Source organism: Pseudochaenichthys georgianus, chromosome 17 (assembly GCF_902827115.2).
Source record: "Pseudochaenichthys georgianus chromosome 17, fPseGeo1.2, whole genome shotgun sequence".
NCBI lineage: Eukaryota > Metazoa > Chordata > Actinopteri > Perciformes > Channichthyidae > Pseudochaenichthys > Pseudochaenichthys georgianus.
Window position 1 is genome coordinate 36,381,879 of NC_047519.1, and position 14,268 is coordinate 36,396,146.

Here is a 14,268-nt window from a genome sequence, read left to right on the forward strand (position 1 = left end):
ACGAGGGAGAGGAAGCCAGCTGACGATCGTCAGTCATAATTCAATGGGGTATGTAATCTATTTCAGAAAACACTTTTTGTTATATTCCATGGAATGCTCTTAACGTCCCGATAGCAATGAATATATTAAATGCTTTGACAATAAATACATACAAAAATTAATCTCTGGAAGCCGGAGCGCTGTAAAAAGCACGACCAATCATCTGAGCCGGCCCGGCTAAAATAACTGGATGGCCTACCTGCCTGTCAGCCTTCCATCTGGGCACAAACTTATATCGTGCCCTCATTGGTCATGTGTGCGTTCGTGTGTGTTGGAGGAGGGGCTCTGTAAGGAAGTCTGAAGGAAGATGTGAAGTATGGGAACCCTAGAACACCCGGAACCTTTTTTCAATCAAATGGCAAACTTTCTCACAAAATCCTGATTTACTCTTATGCGGCATTCACACCAGCGCTTTTCAGTTTCTAGCTCCGAGCGGGAGCTTTTCTGATTCAGCTCCGGTTTCCCTTTTCAGCTCCCGCTCTGTGCACACCGCCCACTGGCGCCCCAGAGCTGCCCTTGCTGCGTCATGACGTCACCGTTTACATCGCTGATTTGCTCCCCAACGGAAGCTCACAACAACAACAACAGCGTCGGGTCGATGATCGTGTTGCTTTTATTCACACGAAGCCAGAATAAATTGAATAACGACTTCTCCAACCTTATACTTTGCTCCAGAGTGCCGTGGTTCATTGTTTATTAATGTGTTTCTGCAGCATTTACCGACCGCTGCAGTGCTGGCTGCTCTTCCACAGGAGTGTATTCTCCCGTTAGCTCCCGGTTAGCTCACACTGCAGCGGCCGCTCTAAAGTATTCACTGTCCGACTCACACAAGCAGCTGATGCATATCCCCAGTTCCCTTAGCCTAAGTGAATGTGTGTCAGTCTGAATTGACACTGTTTGGTATCACAACGCTGTTATGAAAGTGTCTCTGGTATAAAACGGGTGATGTTACCATAGCAACCGAAGCTAAACTGACTACTCTAATCCGATAGCTGCAATAATACAAAACAACACGTCTGCCTCTCTCCACAATGATGGATAACAGCGAACGGATGGTCAGTAAGGCACAAATAAACAGAATCACACGAAGCCTGGTTAGTGTTGCCAGACTTTATAAAGTGTGTTTATAAGCACTACTGCTTGTAGGCAGGCATAACAGTCGACCCATGGGAGGTGGGTTTAGTTTCCTGCACGCCTCGACGTAAGAGAGACGTAAGCGACGTCACCTCTTAGCTCCAAAGCTCTTGCCTCTGGACCGACAATTTTTTGGAGCTGGAAATGAAGCGGATTCCGGAGCTAAGAGCCGGCGCAGCTCCGGTGTGAACTGGAAAACCCGGCGCTTTTCAGGCTCTAGCTCCGAGCCGGAGCTGAAAAGGCGCTGGTGTGAAAGGGGCATTAGAGTCAGACAGGGTTTTGCTGGAGAAGAATGAGCAAATTGAAAAAAATTCAAAAAATGTGCTTGGCGCTCCGAGCCTTTGAGAGTGTGTTGTTGCACTTGTGTGGAACCTGCTTGCAAAATGTGGGGACCCTGCGACCGTGTACACAGTACTAAGAGCCATTTCATTTAATTCCCCTCCCCCACCACAAGGCTGGCAGATTCTAAGCAGTGCAGTTGCAGTGATATCAGCGTTGCTCATTGGTGCGGATGGTCGCGAGTTCGAATCCATGCAGCATGCAACATTTTTTATATTTAGTCAAGAGATAATTATATGTGGAAAGTTGTCTTCTCAGACTCTCCATATTAGAAGTTGATTATTGTATAGTTAGTGTTATAGTACTTTAGGGTAGTTAGTATAATAGGTTTATTCATTTTGTAACTATTAAATTTAAAACACACGTTTTTCACATGCTGGCAGTACTTCCATTCGATTCGTCTTGGTCTGTAGATGTGATTTGATGTGTCGTTTATACATTTTGATGGCGGAAAAGATATGAAAATGTCCCGTTGACATACTGAGAAATATATCCGTATAGAGGAGACTTTTTTCCCTGTAATCTCTTAGCGGCCCTGTGGCGCCGGCGCTAGCTGTCGCAGGACCGTCTGTCAAAATCCAATCCTATCACCCAATCATGATACTCGCTGTCCATTGTGAGATTGGACCTAAACCAATCACGACGCGAGTTCACAATGGACGGAGCCAATCACGTCACGGCATCACAATGGACAGAGCCACTCACGGCACGGCTTCTCTCCGAACCCGCCCCCCTCACGGGGGGTTGACAGTGGACAAATCGCGAGGCGCATTATTCAGAGTAAGTGACAACACTATTGTTTCTATTTTCCCGTTTACAGTCATAAAACCTATTTTTACAACCGTCGTTTCGGCGTCAACTTTTACATTACGGTATACAGTCGGCAACTTCAGTCTGCATAAAGTTAGCAAGCCAGCATTGCTAATGCTATCGTGTCTAGGTTAAATACACGTTATTATATTAATCAATGTCAACAGCCATGCGTTGTACATCCGATTGACAACAGTAATTTAAATAAGTTGTTAAACGACTCTTGTATTAATGGGCATGTTGTAATTAGTAACTACACTTCTGTGAGCAGTGGTACAGAAGTCATACAGCATATATACTGTATACACAGAGGTGGGAAGTAACTAAGAACATTTACTCAAGTACTTATACTTCACTTGAGTGTTTCCATATTTTTCTACTGTGTACTTCTACTTCACTACAATTCAGAGGTAAATGGTGTACTTTTACTCCACGACATGTGTTTAATAGCTTACCTTTAGTTACTTTACAGATTTGGTTAAGATGCCTATTGGTTACTGGTGGCATTTTATGAGTTTATGTTTATCAGTTTATTTGTTCATATAGACACCTAAAGTATATCATATATTATAAGATATAAATATCTTTATGTGAGATAAGGGATCGTTGCTCACTATGATATGATAAAGTGTGTTATATGCTCCAGGAAGGATACAGTATATTGTTGAATATATATTCAAGATAGCTATATACTGTATATAACATTACATTAATTGTAATTCAATATACATACATCAATCATATATGGATAAAAGGACAACTTCCCCGTTTATGAACATGATGTGTGTTTATACATGATTATATGTGTAGATAACCTGTGTAAATAATGGTTAACATGGTGTCAGTGTTGTTCGCTTTGCAGTGTAGGTCTCTCTAACACTTGCATTGTTATTTTACTTAAAGTTTAGATGATCACTAAACCTATAAGCCATAACAAAATGGGAGATGCAGAATGGACGGGCTTTGGCCTTCAGGAGGGATAAACCTGCTCCAAGGAAACGGAAGTGAGGTGACCTCTGTCAGAAGGTAAAGTATAGAAACATATGTACCTATTACTTATTATTGACATATGATAAGTATATTACTGGACATTTACAATTTACTGGTGCAAATATTATCAATCATAGGATTTACACTGAGTGACTCACTCCAGACTAAAACATAATGATGATAGTTTCAGATTAAGAAATGCCTCATGCATATATTTTATATCACACCCCCAGTAGTTACCCCCAGAGCCCAGCCTCCTCCCTGTGGTCTGCCAGGAGCCCCCAGAGCCCAGCCTCCTCCCAAGCAGTCTCTGGGTGCTGTCCATGTACGGCAGGGATATCCTCCTCCCTGGTTGCTTCCTCCTCCTTGCTGACCCAGGGATCTCCATCTCCTCCTTGCCTTGTCCCTCTGCAACACTCTCCTCCTCCCAGCCTGCGGCCTCCTCCCTAGTAGCTTCCTCCTCCCTGGTTGCTTCCTCCTCCCTAGTTGCTTCCTCCTCCCTGGTTGCTTCCTCCTCCACAGCTGCTTCCTCCTCCCTGGTTGCTTCCTCCTCCCTAGCTGCTTCCTCCTCCCTGGCTGCTTCCTCCTCCCTGGTTGCTTCCTCCTCCCTGGTTGCTTCCTCCTCCCTGGTTGCTTCCTCCTCCACAGCTGCTTCCTCCTCCCTGGTTGCTTCCTCCTCCCTAGCTGCTTCCTCCTCCCTAGCTGCTTCCTCCTCCCTGGCTGCTTCCTCCTCCCTGGTTGCTTCCTCCTCCCTGGCTGCTTCCTCCTCCCTGGTTGCTTCCTCCTCCCTGGTTGCTTCCTCCTCCCTGGCTGCTTCCTCCTCCCTGGTTGCTTCCTCCTCCCTGGTTGCTTCCTCCTCCCTGGCTGCTTCCTCCTCCCTAGTTGCTTCCTCCTCCCTGGTTGCTTCCTCCTCCACAGCTGCTTCCTCCTCCCTGGTTGCTTCCTCCTCCCTAGCTGCTTCCTCCTCCCTAGCTGCTTCCTCCTCCCTGGCTGCTTCCTCCTCCCTGGTTGCTTCCTCCTCCCTGGCTGCTTCCTCCTCCCTGGTTGCTTCCTCCTCCCTGGTTGCTTCCTCCTCCCTGGCTGCTTCCTCCTCCCTGGTTGCTTCCTCCTCCCTGGTTGCTTCCTCCTCCCTGGCTGCTTCCTCCTCCCTAGTTGCTTCCTCCTCCCTGGTTGCTTCCTCCTCCACAGCTGCTTCCTCCTCCCTGGTTGCTTCCTCCTCCCTGGCTGCTGCGTCCAAGCAAGCTGCGGCATACGCCCATGCTGCTGACTCCTTGCACCCTTGTGCCTCCTCTCTGCCCTCCCTGTCCGCTGCCGCCTCTCGACCTTCTGCCTCCTCGCAGGCTCCAGCCTCCATGCCTCAGCCAGGTGTCTCTTCAGCACTTGATTCTGCGCCTCCTGATGAGTCTGGGGTATATAAATCAATATGCAATTATGTGTTTTAGCTGTGGTTGTCCTTTTTCACTGTCCTCACATTCTTGTTCTCTTTTCTATATGCTGGCAGGCTGTGGATGACTCTGGCATGGCAGGCGTGGACCGAGTGGACAGCTTGGCAGAGTATCTGGTGGAGCTGAGGAACCAGCTGACTATGGTCCTAACAAACCAGCAGGTCAGGATCAGGAACAGTCAAGCTGCTTTTCCTCTGTGCATATACAAGTTCACACTTTGAGATATTCTTGTCTTACGTGCTGTGTTCTCCCTCTCTCAGGTGAGTTGCTCTGTGGCAGAACCTGCTGGACTATGATACGCAGAGGGTGGTTTTTGCTGCCAGACATCAGAGCAGGCTGAACACAGGGCGGTTCAGGTCTCCTAAAAAGAAGCAGGAGTTCACTCCAGGGGTGGAGAGTTTGAAGAGGCATGCTCTCACCACCACTGCCCCACTTGCACAGTGGCCAGATTGCTGCCGCCTGATTGAGGCAATCTTTGTCAGGCTCTGTGTTATCCACCGTAGTCCCAGGAAGAGGGGGACTGGCACAGTGTCAAGATGGCATCTCATCCTGGAGGACTACAGGAAAATCAGGCACCGCATGCTGTCCAATGGGACAGTGATGCAGCAGCCCACCCTGCAGCTGGTGGACGTGAGCCACACCACCCGGTGCAGTGGCACAATAAGAGGGTTAAAAGGGAAGACAATGCAGTGGTGTTGCAGGGGCTGGTCTTGCCTAGCCGCCTGTCTGTGGCATCTGACCCTCTTCCCCCTGGCATGTTCGCCCCCAATCAGCAGCCCCCCGGCCTCACCATTACATCCTCCCAAGTAGCACCGTTGGCCAGGTAAAGCTAAAGAGGAAGGCCTCGCCCACAACAGCAACACCGGCAACTTTAAAGCTGCGTCCCCAGCTGAAGCTATTCCCTGCTCCACCCTCTGGTCCTCAGATGGTGGTGTGGCAGCTATTCCCGGCTCCACCCCAGCTTCCCTCTGGCCCTCAGATGGTGCTGCAGCGACAGCTCTTCCCTGCTCCAACTTTGGGCCATTGCTTCTGGATTTTTAATCCAGTGACCTCACAGGTGCAGGTCCAGGTCGCTGCTCCACAGGCTCCGAATGCCAGCCTCTCCTCTGTTCTTCCTGCTCCTACTCCTGCTCCAACCACCCGAAAGCTGACCCGCAAGGTTGTGCACAACACGTGCAAAAAGTGTGGGAAGTTTCGCACAGCGGAAACTGGACACAGCCAGTACAAGGGAGTTGTTTACTGCCCCTTGGTTGAGGCTTTGCCAAAGGAGCAGTGGCTGAAGGACATGAGGAACAAAATGTGAAAGTATATCCGCCCCCATAGGCATTGACACTTAATTATGTATATAGTTTGGTTTACAGTTTTATAGTTATGTGTGTATATATCTTATGTATAAATTGTATATAGTAATTTTATCTTCTATTTAAGAGTGTTATTATCATTATTTTGTTATACCGTTTTACTACTGTTTTAAATGTTATTATGTTTAACTAACATAAAATAAAGGTTTGGCTTTTTCAAGTATGCCTAGTGTCTGTCCAATAATTGTAGTGGAGTACTATGTTTACAATTTCTATACTTTTTCGTTCACCTGTTCGAGCAGCAGTTCGAAAGGCAAAAACAAAATAATTATAAAACCTATACCTTAGTTGATATTAATGTAATGGTTATATTTTTATTATTTATCCACAGCACAGAAACAATGAACTTCAATACAAATCCATATCGGTGACTTAAAAACTATCCCTGATTTAAAAAAAGTATTTAATAAACTTGAAAGAAGTAAATAACTTTTAGTTAATATTTAATAGAAATATATTAATAGTTAACTGTATAACACAAGTCTTATCAGTCAATATCTCTAATTAATTCATGTTAAGATATGCAACACAAGCACTTTTATTCCTCTCATGTTCTATATATTATACACTTCAATACTGACTGAGTTGGGATTCAATCCTGCAATCTTGTGGATGTGTTTTCCGCCTCAAGAAATAGACAAATACATACTTGTTTTGAAACACTACTGTATATAAACACTTTTAAATGCTACAGAAGGGAAATTGGGAGCAGGAGAATCGTTTCTCCTCTTTTCTCCTTTTTCTCTTTTTTTCTTCCTTTTTCTTCTTCCCCCTTCTTCCCCCTTCTTCTTCCTTCTCCCCCCCCCCCTTGCAAGACTATTGTTCCCCAGCTTCGGCGCTAGCTGGCGCAGGACCGTCTGTCAAAATCCAATCCTATCACCCAATCATGATACTCGCTGTCCATTGTGAGATTGGACCTAAACCAATCACGACGCGAGTTCACAATGGACGGAGCCAATCACGTCACGGCATCACAATGGACAGAGCCACTCACGGCACGGCTTCTCTCCGAACCCGCCCCCCTCACGGGGGGTTGACAGTGGACAAATCGCGAGGCGCATTATTCAGAGTAAGTGACAACACTATTGTTTCTATTTTCCCGTTTACAGTCATAAAACCTATTTTTACAACCGTCGTTTCGGCGTCAACTTTTACATTACGGTATACAGTCGGCAACTTCAGTCTGCATAAAGTTAGCAAGCCAGCATTGCTAATGCTATCGTGTCTAGGTTAAATACACGTTATTATATTAATCAATGTCAACAGCCATGCGTTGTACATCCGATTGACAACAGTAATTTAAATAAGTTTTTAAACGACTCTTGTATTAATGGGCATGTTGTAATTAGTAACTACACTTCTGTGAGCAGTGGTACAGAAGTCATACAGCATATATACTGTATACACAGAGGTGGGAAGTAACTAAGAACATTTACTCAAGTACTTATACTTCACTTGAGTGTTTCCATATTTTTCTACTGTGTACTTCTACTTCACTACAATTCAGAGGTAAATGGTGTACTTTTACTCCACGACATGTGTTTAATAGCTTACCTTTAGTTACTTTACAGATTTGGTTAAGATGCCTATTGGTTACTGGTGGCATTTTATGAGTTTATGTTTATCAGTTTATTTGTTCATATAGACACCTAAAGTATATCATATATTATAAGATATAAATATCTTTATGTGAGATAAGGGATCGTTGCTCACTATGATATGATAAAGTGTGTTATATGCTCCAGGAAGGATACAGTATATTGTTGAATATATATTCAAGATAGCTATATACTGTATATAACATTACATTAATTGTAATTCAATATACATACATCAATCATATATGGATAAAAGGACAACTTCCCCGTTTATGAACATGATGTGTGTTTATACATGATTATATGTGTAGATAACCTGTGTAAATAATGGTTAACATGGTGTCAGTGTTGTTCGCTTTGCAGTGTAGGTCTCTCTAACACTTGCATTGTTATTTTACTTAAAGTTTAGATGATCACTAAACCTATAAGCCATAACAAAATGGGAGATGCAGAATGGACGGGCTTTGGCCTTCAGGAGGGATAAACCTGCTCCAAGGAAACGGAAGTGAGGTGACCTCTGTCAGAAGGTAAAGTATAGAAACATATGTACCTATTACTTATTATTGACATATGATAAGTATATTACTGGACATTTACAATTTACTGGTGCAAATATTATCAATCATAGGATTTACACTGAGTGACTCACTCCAGACTAAAACATAATGATGATAGTTTCAGATTAAGAAATGCCTCATGCATATATTTTATATCACACCCCCCAGTAGTTACCCCCAGAGCCCAGCCTCCTCCCTGTGGTCTGCCAGGAGCCCCCAGAGCCCAGCCTCCTCCCAAGCAGTCTCTGGGTGCTGTCCATGTACGGCAGGGATATCCTCCTCCCTGGTTGCTTCCTCCTCCTTGCTGACCCAGGGATCTCCATCTCCTCCTTGCCTTGTCCCTCTGCAACACTCTCCTCCTCCCAGCCTGCGGCCTCCTCCCTAGTAGCTTCCTCCTCCCTGGTTGCTTCCTCCTCCCTAGTTGCTTCCTCCTCCCTGGTTGCTTCCTCCTCCACAGCTGCTTCCTCCTCCCTGGTTGCTTCCTCCTCCCTGGCTGCTTCCTCCTCCCTGGCTGCTTCCTCCTCCCTGGTTGCTTCCTCCTCCCTGGTTGCTTCCTCCTCCCTGGTTGCTTCCTCCTCCACAGCTGCTTCCTCCTCCCTGGTTGCTTCCTCCTCCCTAGCTGCTTCCTCCTCCCTAGCTGCTTCCTCCTCCCTGGCTGCTTCCTCCTCCCTGGTTGCTTCCTCCTCCCTGGCTGCTTCCTCCTCCCTGGTTGCTTCCTCCTCCCTGGTTGCTTCCTCCTCCCTGGCTGCTTCCTCCTCCCTGGTTGCTTCCTCCTCCTTGGTTGCTTCCTCCTCCCTGGCTGCTTCCTCCTCCCTAGTTGCTTCCTCCTCCCTGGTTGCTTCCTCCTCCCCAGCTGCTTCCTCCTCCCTGGTTGCTTCCTCCTCCCTAGCTGCTTCCTCCTCCCTAGCTGCTTCCTCCTCCCTGGCTGCTTCCTCCTCCCTGGTTGCTTCCTCCTCCCTGGCTGCTTCCTCCTCCCTGGTTGCTTCCTCCTCCCTGGTTGCTTCCTCCTCCCTGGCTGCTTCCTCCTCCCTGGTTGCTTCCTCCTCCCTGGTTGCTTCCTCCTCTCTGGCTGCTTCCTCCTCCCTAGTTGCTTCCTCCTCCCTGGTTGCTTCCTCCTCCACAGCTGCTTCCTCCTCCCTGGTTGCTTCCTCCTCCCTGGCTGCTGCGTCCAAGCAAGCTGCGGCATACGCCCATGCTGCTGACTCCTTGCACCCTTGTGCCTCCTCTCTGCCCTCCCTGTCCGCTGCCGCCTCTCGACCTTCTGCCTCCTCGCAGGCTCCAGCCTCCATGCCTCAGCCAGGTGTCTCTTCAGCACTTGATTCTGCGCCTCCTGATGAGTCTGGGGTATATAAATCAATATGCAATTATGTGTTTTAGCTGTGGTTGTCCTTTTTCACTGTCCTCACATTCTTGTTCTCTTTTCTATATGCTGGCAGGCTGTGGATGACTCTGGCATGGCAGGCGTGGACCGAGTGGACAGCTTGGCAGAGTATCTGGTGGAGCTGAGGAACCAGCTGACTATGGTCCTAACAAACCAGCAGGTCAGGATCAGGAACAGTCAAGCTGCTTTTCCTCTGTGCATATACAAGTTCACACTTTGAGATATTCTTGTCTTACGTGCTGTGTTCTCCCTCTCTCAGGTGAGTTGCTCTGTGGCAGAACCTGCTGGACTATGATACGCAGAGGGTGGTTTTTGCTGCCAGACATCAGAGCAGGCTGAACACAGGGCGGTTCAGGTCTCCTAAAAAGAAGCAGGAGTTCACTCCAGGGGTGGAGAGTTTGAAGAGGCATGCTCTCACCACCACTGCCCCACTTGCACAGTGGCCAGATTGCTGCCGCCTGATTGAGGCAATCTTTGTCAGGCTCTGTGTTATCCACCGTAGTCCCAGGAAGAGGGGGACTGGCACAGTGTCAAGATGGCATCTCATCCTGGAGGACTACAGGAAAATCAGGCACCGCATGCTGTCCAATGGGACAGTGATGCAGCAGCCCACCCTGCAGCTGGTGGACGTGAGCCACACCACCCGGTGCAGTGGCACAATAAGAGGGTTAAAAGGGAAGACAATGCAGTGGTGTTGCAGGGGCTGGTCTTGCCTAGCCGCCTGTCTGTGGCATCTGACCCTCTTCCCCCTGGCATGTTCGCCCCCAATCAGCAGCCCCCCGGCCTCACCATTACATCCTCCCAAGTAGCACCGTTGGCCAGGTAAAGCTAAAGAGGAAGGCCTCGCCCACAACAGCAACACCGGCAACTTTAAAGCTGCGTCCCCAGCTGAAGCTATTCCCTGCTCCACCCTCTGGTCCTCAGATGGTGGTGTGGCAGCTATTCCCGGCTCCACCCCAGCTTCCCTCTGGCCCTCAGATGGTGCTGCAGCGACAGCTCTTCCCTGCTCCAACTTTGGGCCATTGCTTCTGGATTTTTAATCCAGTGACCTCACAGGTGCAGGTCCAGGTCGCTGCTCCACAGGCTCCGAATGCCAGCCTCTCCTCTGTTCTTCCTGCTCCTACTCCTGCTCCAACCACCCGAAAGCTGACCCGCAAGGTTGTGCACAACACGTGCAAAAAGTGTGGGAAGTTTCGCACAGCGGAAACTGGACACAGCCAGTACAAGGGAGTTGTTTACTGCCCCTTGGTTGAGGCTTTGCCAAAGGAGCAGTGGCTGAAGGACATGAGGAACAAAATGTGAAAGTATATCCGCCCCCATAGGCATTGACACTTAATTATGTATATAGTTTGGTTTACAGTTTTATAGTTATGTGTGTATATATCTTATGTATAAATTGTATATAGTAATTTTATCTTCTATTTAAGAGTGTTATTATCATTATTTTGTTATACCGTTTTACTACTGTTTTAAATGTTATTATGTTTAACTAACATAAAATAAAGTGTACTATGTTTACAATTTCTATACTTTTTCGTTCACCTGTTCGAGCAGCAGTTCGAAAGGCAAAAACAAAATAATTATAAAACCTATACCTTAGTTGATATTAATGTAATGGTTATATTTTTATTATTTATCCACAGCACAGAAACAATGAACTTCAATACAAATCCATATCGGTGACTTAAAAACTATCCCTGATTTAAAAAAAGTATTTAATAAACTTGAAAGAAGTAAATAACTTTTAGTTAATATTTAATAGAAATATATTAATAGTTAACTGTATAACACAAGTCTTATCAGTCAATATCTCTAATTAATTAATGTTAAGATATGCAACACAAGCACTTTTATTCCTCTCATGTTCTATATATTATACACTTCAATACTGACTGAGTTGGGATTCAATCCTGCAATCTTGTGGATGTGTTTTCCACCTCAAGAAATAGACAAATACATACTTGTTTTGAAACACTACTGTATATAAACACTTTTAAATGCTACAGAAGGGAAATTGGGAGCAGGAGAATCGTTTCTCCTCTTTTCTCCTTTTTCTCTTTTTTTCTTCCTTTTTCTTCTTCCCCCTTCTTCCCCCTTCTTCTTCCTTCTCCCCCCCCCCCTTGCAAGACTATTGTTCCCCAGCTTCAGCTCAGTGGCGCAGCGTGATAATTTCTGCCCTTTGGTGCGGAAGATCACAGGTTCGAATCTCGCATTGGACAACGTCTTTATTTTATATAGCAGAACAAATACATTTATACAAAAACATTTAAGAAACATTATAAGAACAATCATTGGGAACATTTAAAAACATTATACACATTCATTTCATCATATTAATCATATATCACACAATGGTGTGATGTGAAAAGCCATTGCTACGTTTTAAAACTTGTAAAAACGCTAGGAGTCTGAAAGTGGTTTCATTAGCTTCGTATTGATTTGTAGATGTCATTTGATGTGTGTTTTTGTCAATTTTGATCGCCAAAATGATAGAGAAATGTATTTTTACTTTATAGTGGAGTCTAAGCTTTATAAAAGTATAAGCTTTTAGCAACACTTGTGGGGCAATGGAATGAGACTTGCTCCTTGGTGGTACGAATCCCGCCCATGGCATCAAATCTTGAGTTCCTTGCATTCATTATTATATGTGACCCAAGTCAATATGGGTGCATATTTAATATATCGGACACACCCCCCCCCCACAGATTCCTGTCCATTTCATGTACATTTCATGAGTAGTCAAATGTGGATGAAATTGACAGATTCTAGCTTTTCAATGTCATAACATTGATATAAACTCAAGCATGAGTGACGCAATTGATATTCACAGCAGATATTCCCTGCTATATGTAGTACATTGGTGTAGAATTTCAGGGATCCAGCTGCTACCGTTCGCTCCTATACAATATTTATAATTAAAAAACGTGAAATCCCATTTTCCGAATCTGACTCTCTGCCCTAGCTCCGCCCCCTGAGGTCCTAGAGACTCAGGGAGGGTACCATTGGATGCGGAATAATTAAAGGTGGGGAATAGCCATTGATCCCGAACCGATCAGACGTTGTTATCAAAAGATACGAATTTGTAGATATAAACTCAAGCATATGAGTGACGCAATTGATATTCACAGCAAATATTCCCTGCTATATGTAGTACACTGGTGTAGTATTTCAGGGCTCCAGATAATAATTAAATCAATCAGTCAAGTTTTGTTAGGCAGAAATCATACTTTGAGAAAAAAATGAAGTGGACGGTCACTTCAAATACACAAGACACTGCGGTAATATATTTGAAGTGGACATGCACATTTCCATATTCCAACTGATTTTAGAGAGTCAAGTGTGAATGGCCCCCAAACTGTGTAGGTGTGATCAATGGGCCCCAAGTGTCCCTGCAAGTGGACTGTCCACTTCAAATACATAACTGCTTTATCTAGGGTATTTGAAGTGGACTGTCCACTTCAAATACACAGGACAACATGGTAATGTATTTGAAGTGGAATGTCCTCTACAAATACACAAGACACTGCGGTAATGTATTTGAAGTGGACTGTCCACTACAAATACACAAGACACTGTGGTAATGTATTTGAAGTGGAATGTCCACTACAAATACACAAGACACTGCGGTAATGTATTTGAAGTGGAATGTCCACTACAAATACACAAGACACTGTGGTAATGTATTTGAAGTGGAATGTCCACGACAAATACACAAGACACTGCGGTAATGTATTTGAAGTGGAATGTCCACTACAAATACACAGGACACTGTGGTAATGTATTTGAAGTGGACTGTCCACTACAAATACACAAGACACTGCGGTAATGTATTTGAAGTGGAGATGCACATTTCCATATTCCAACTGTTTTTAGGGAGTCAACCAGTGTGAATGGCCCCCAAACTGTGTAGGTGCGATCCAATGGGCCCCACGTGTCCTTGCAACAAGTTTGGAGACCCTGCAAGGTTGCTAAATAGTTTGACATCGTCCAATTGTCTCCATTTCCACACAGAATGAATCGCAAGGTGGCCAACATAGCACAGTTCAAGTATCAGCTTCCTGTGATACAGAGGACACTCTAGTCATGTATTTGAAGTGGACTGTCCACTACAAATACACAAAACACTGCGGTAATGTATTTGAAGTGGACTGTCCACTACAAATACACAGGACACTGTGGTAATGTATTTGAAGTGGACTGTCCACTTCAAATACATAACTGCTTTATCTAGGGTATTTGAAGTGGACTGTCCACTTCAAATACACAGGACAACATGGTAATGTATTTGAAGTGGACTGTCCACTACAAATACACAAGACACTGCGGTAATGTATTTCAAGTGGACATGCATATTTCCATATTCCAACTGATTTCAGAGAGTCAACCAGTGTGAATGGCCCCCAAACTGTGTAGGTGCGATCCAATGGGCCCCACGTGTCCCTGCAACAAGTTTGGAGACACTGCAAGGTTGCTAAGTAGTTTGACATCGTCCAATTGTCTCCATTTCCACACCAATGAATCGCAGGGTGAGTTTCTACCCAGGAATAAGTGTTTGAAACGTGGGGAAAATGGCTTGAAACGTCGGCAAAAGTGTTTTAAATAGTAGGATATTTT

General features: G+C 45.3%; 2 long non-coding RNA genes across 3 annotated transcripts; both read left to right on the plus strand.

Annotated features, from left to right (window-relative positions):
• The first annotated feature begins 3,232 nt into the window (after window positions 1-3,232).
• LOC139435609 (uncharacterized) lies at window positions 3,233-6,108 on the plus strand. Of its 2 annotated transcripts, none has more exons than XR_011644834.1 (3): window positions 3,233-3,348; window positions 4,814-4,918; window positions 5,018-6,108. It is a non-coding gene; the product is annotated as an uncharacterized lncRNA (long non-coding RNA). The 2 variants fall into 2 exon arrangements; XR_011644835.1 differs by lacking the exon at window positions 3,233-3,348 and adding an exon at window positions 4,570-4,721.
• Window positions 6,109-8,127: 2,019 nt separating this feature from the next.
• LOC139435608 (uncharacterized) lies at window positions 8,128-11,004 on the plus strand. Its single transcript, XR_011644833.1, has 3 exons — window positions 8,128-8,243; window positions 9,710-9,814; window positions 9,914-11,004. It is a non-coding gene; the product is annotated as an uncharacterized lncRNA (long non-coding RNA).
• The last annotated feature ends 3,264 nt before the right edge of the window (window positions 11,005-14,268 follow it).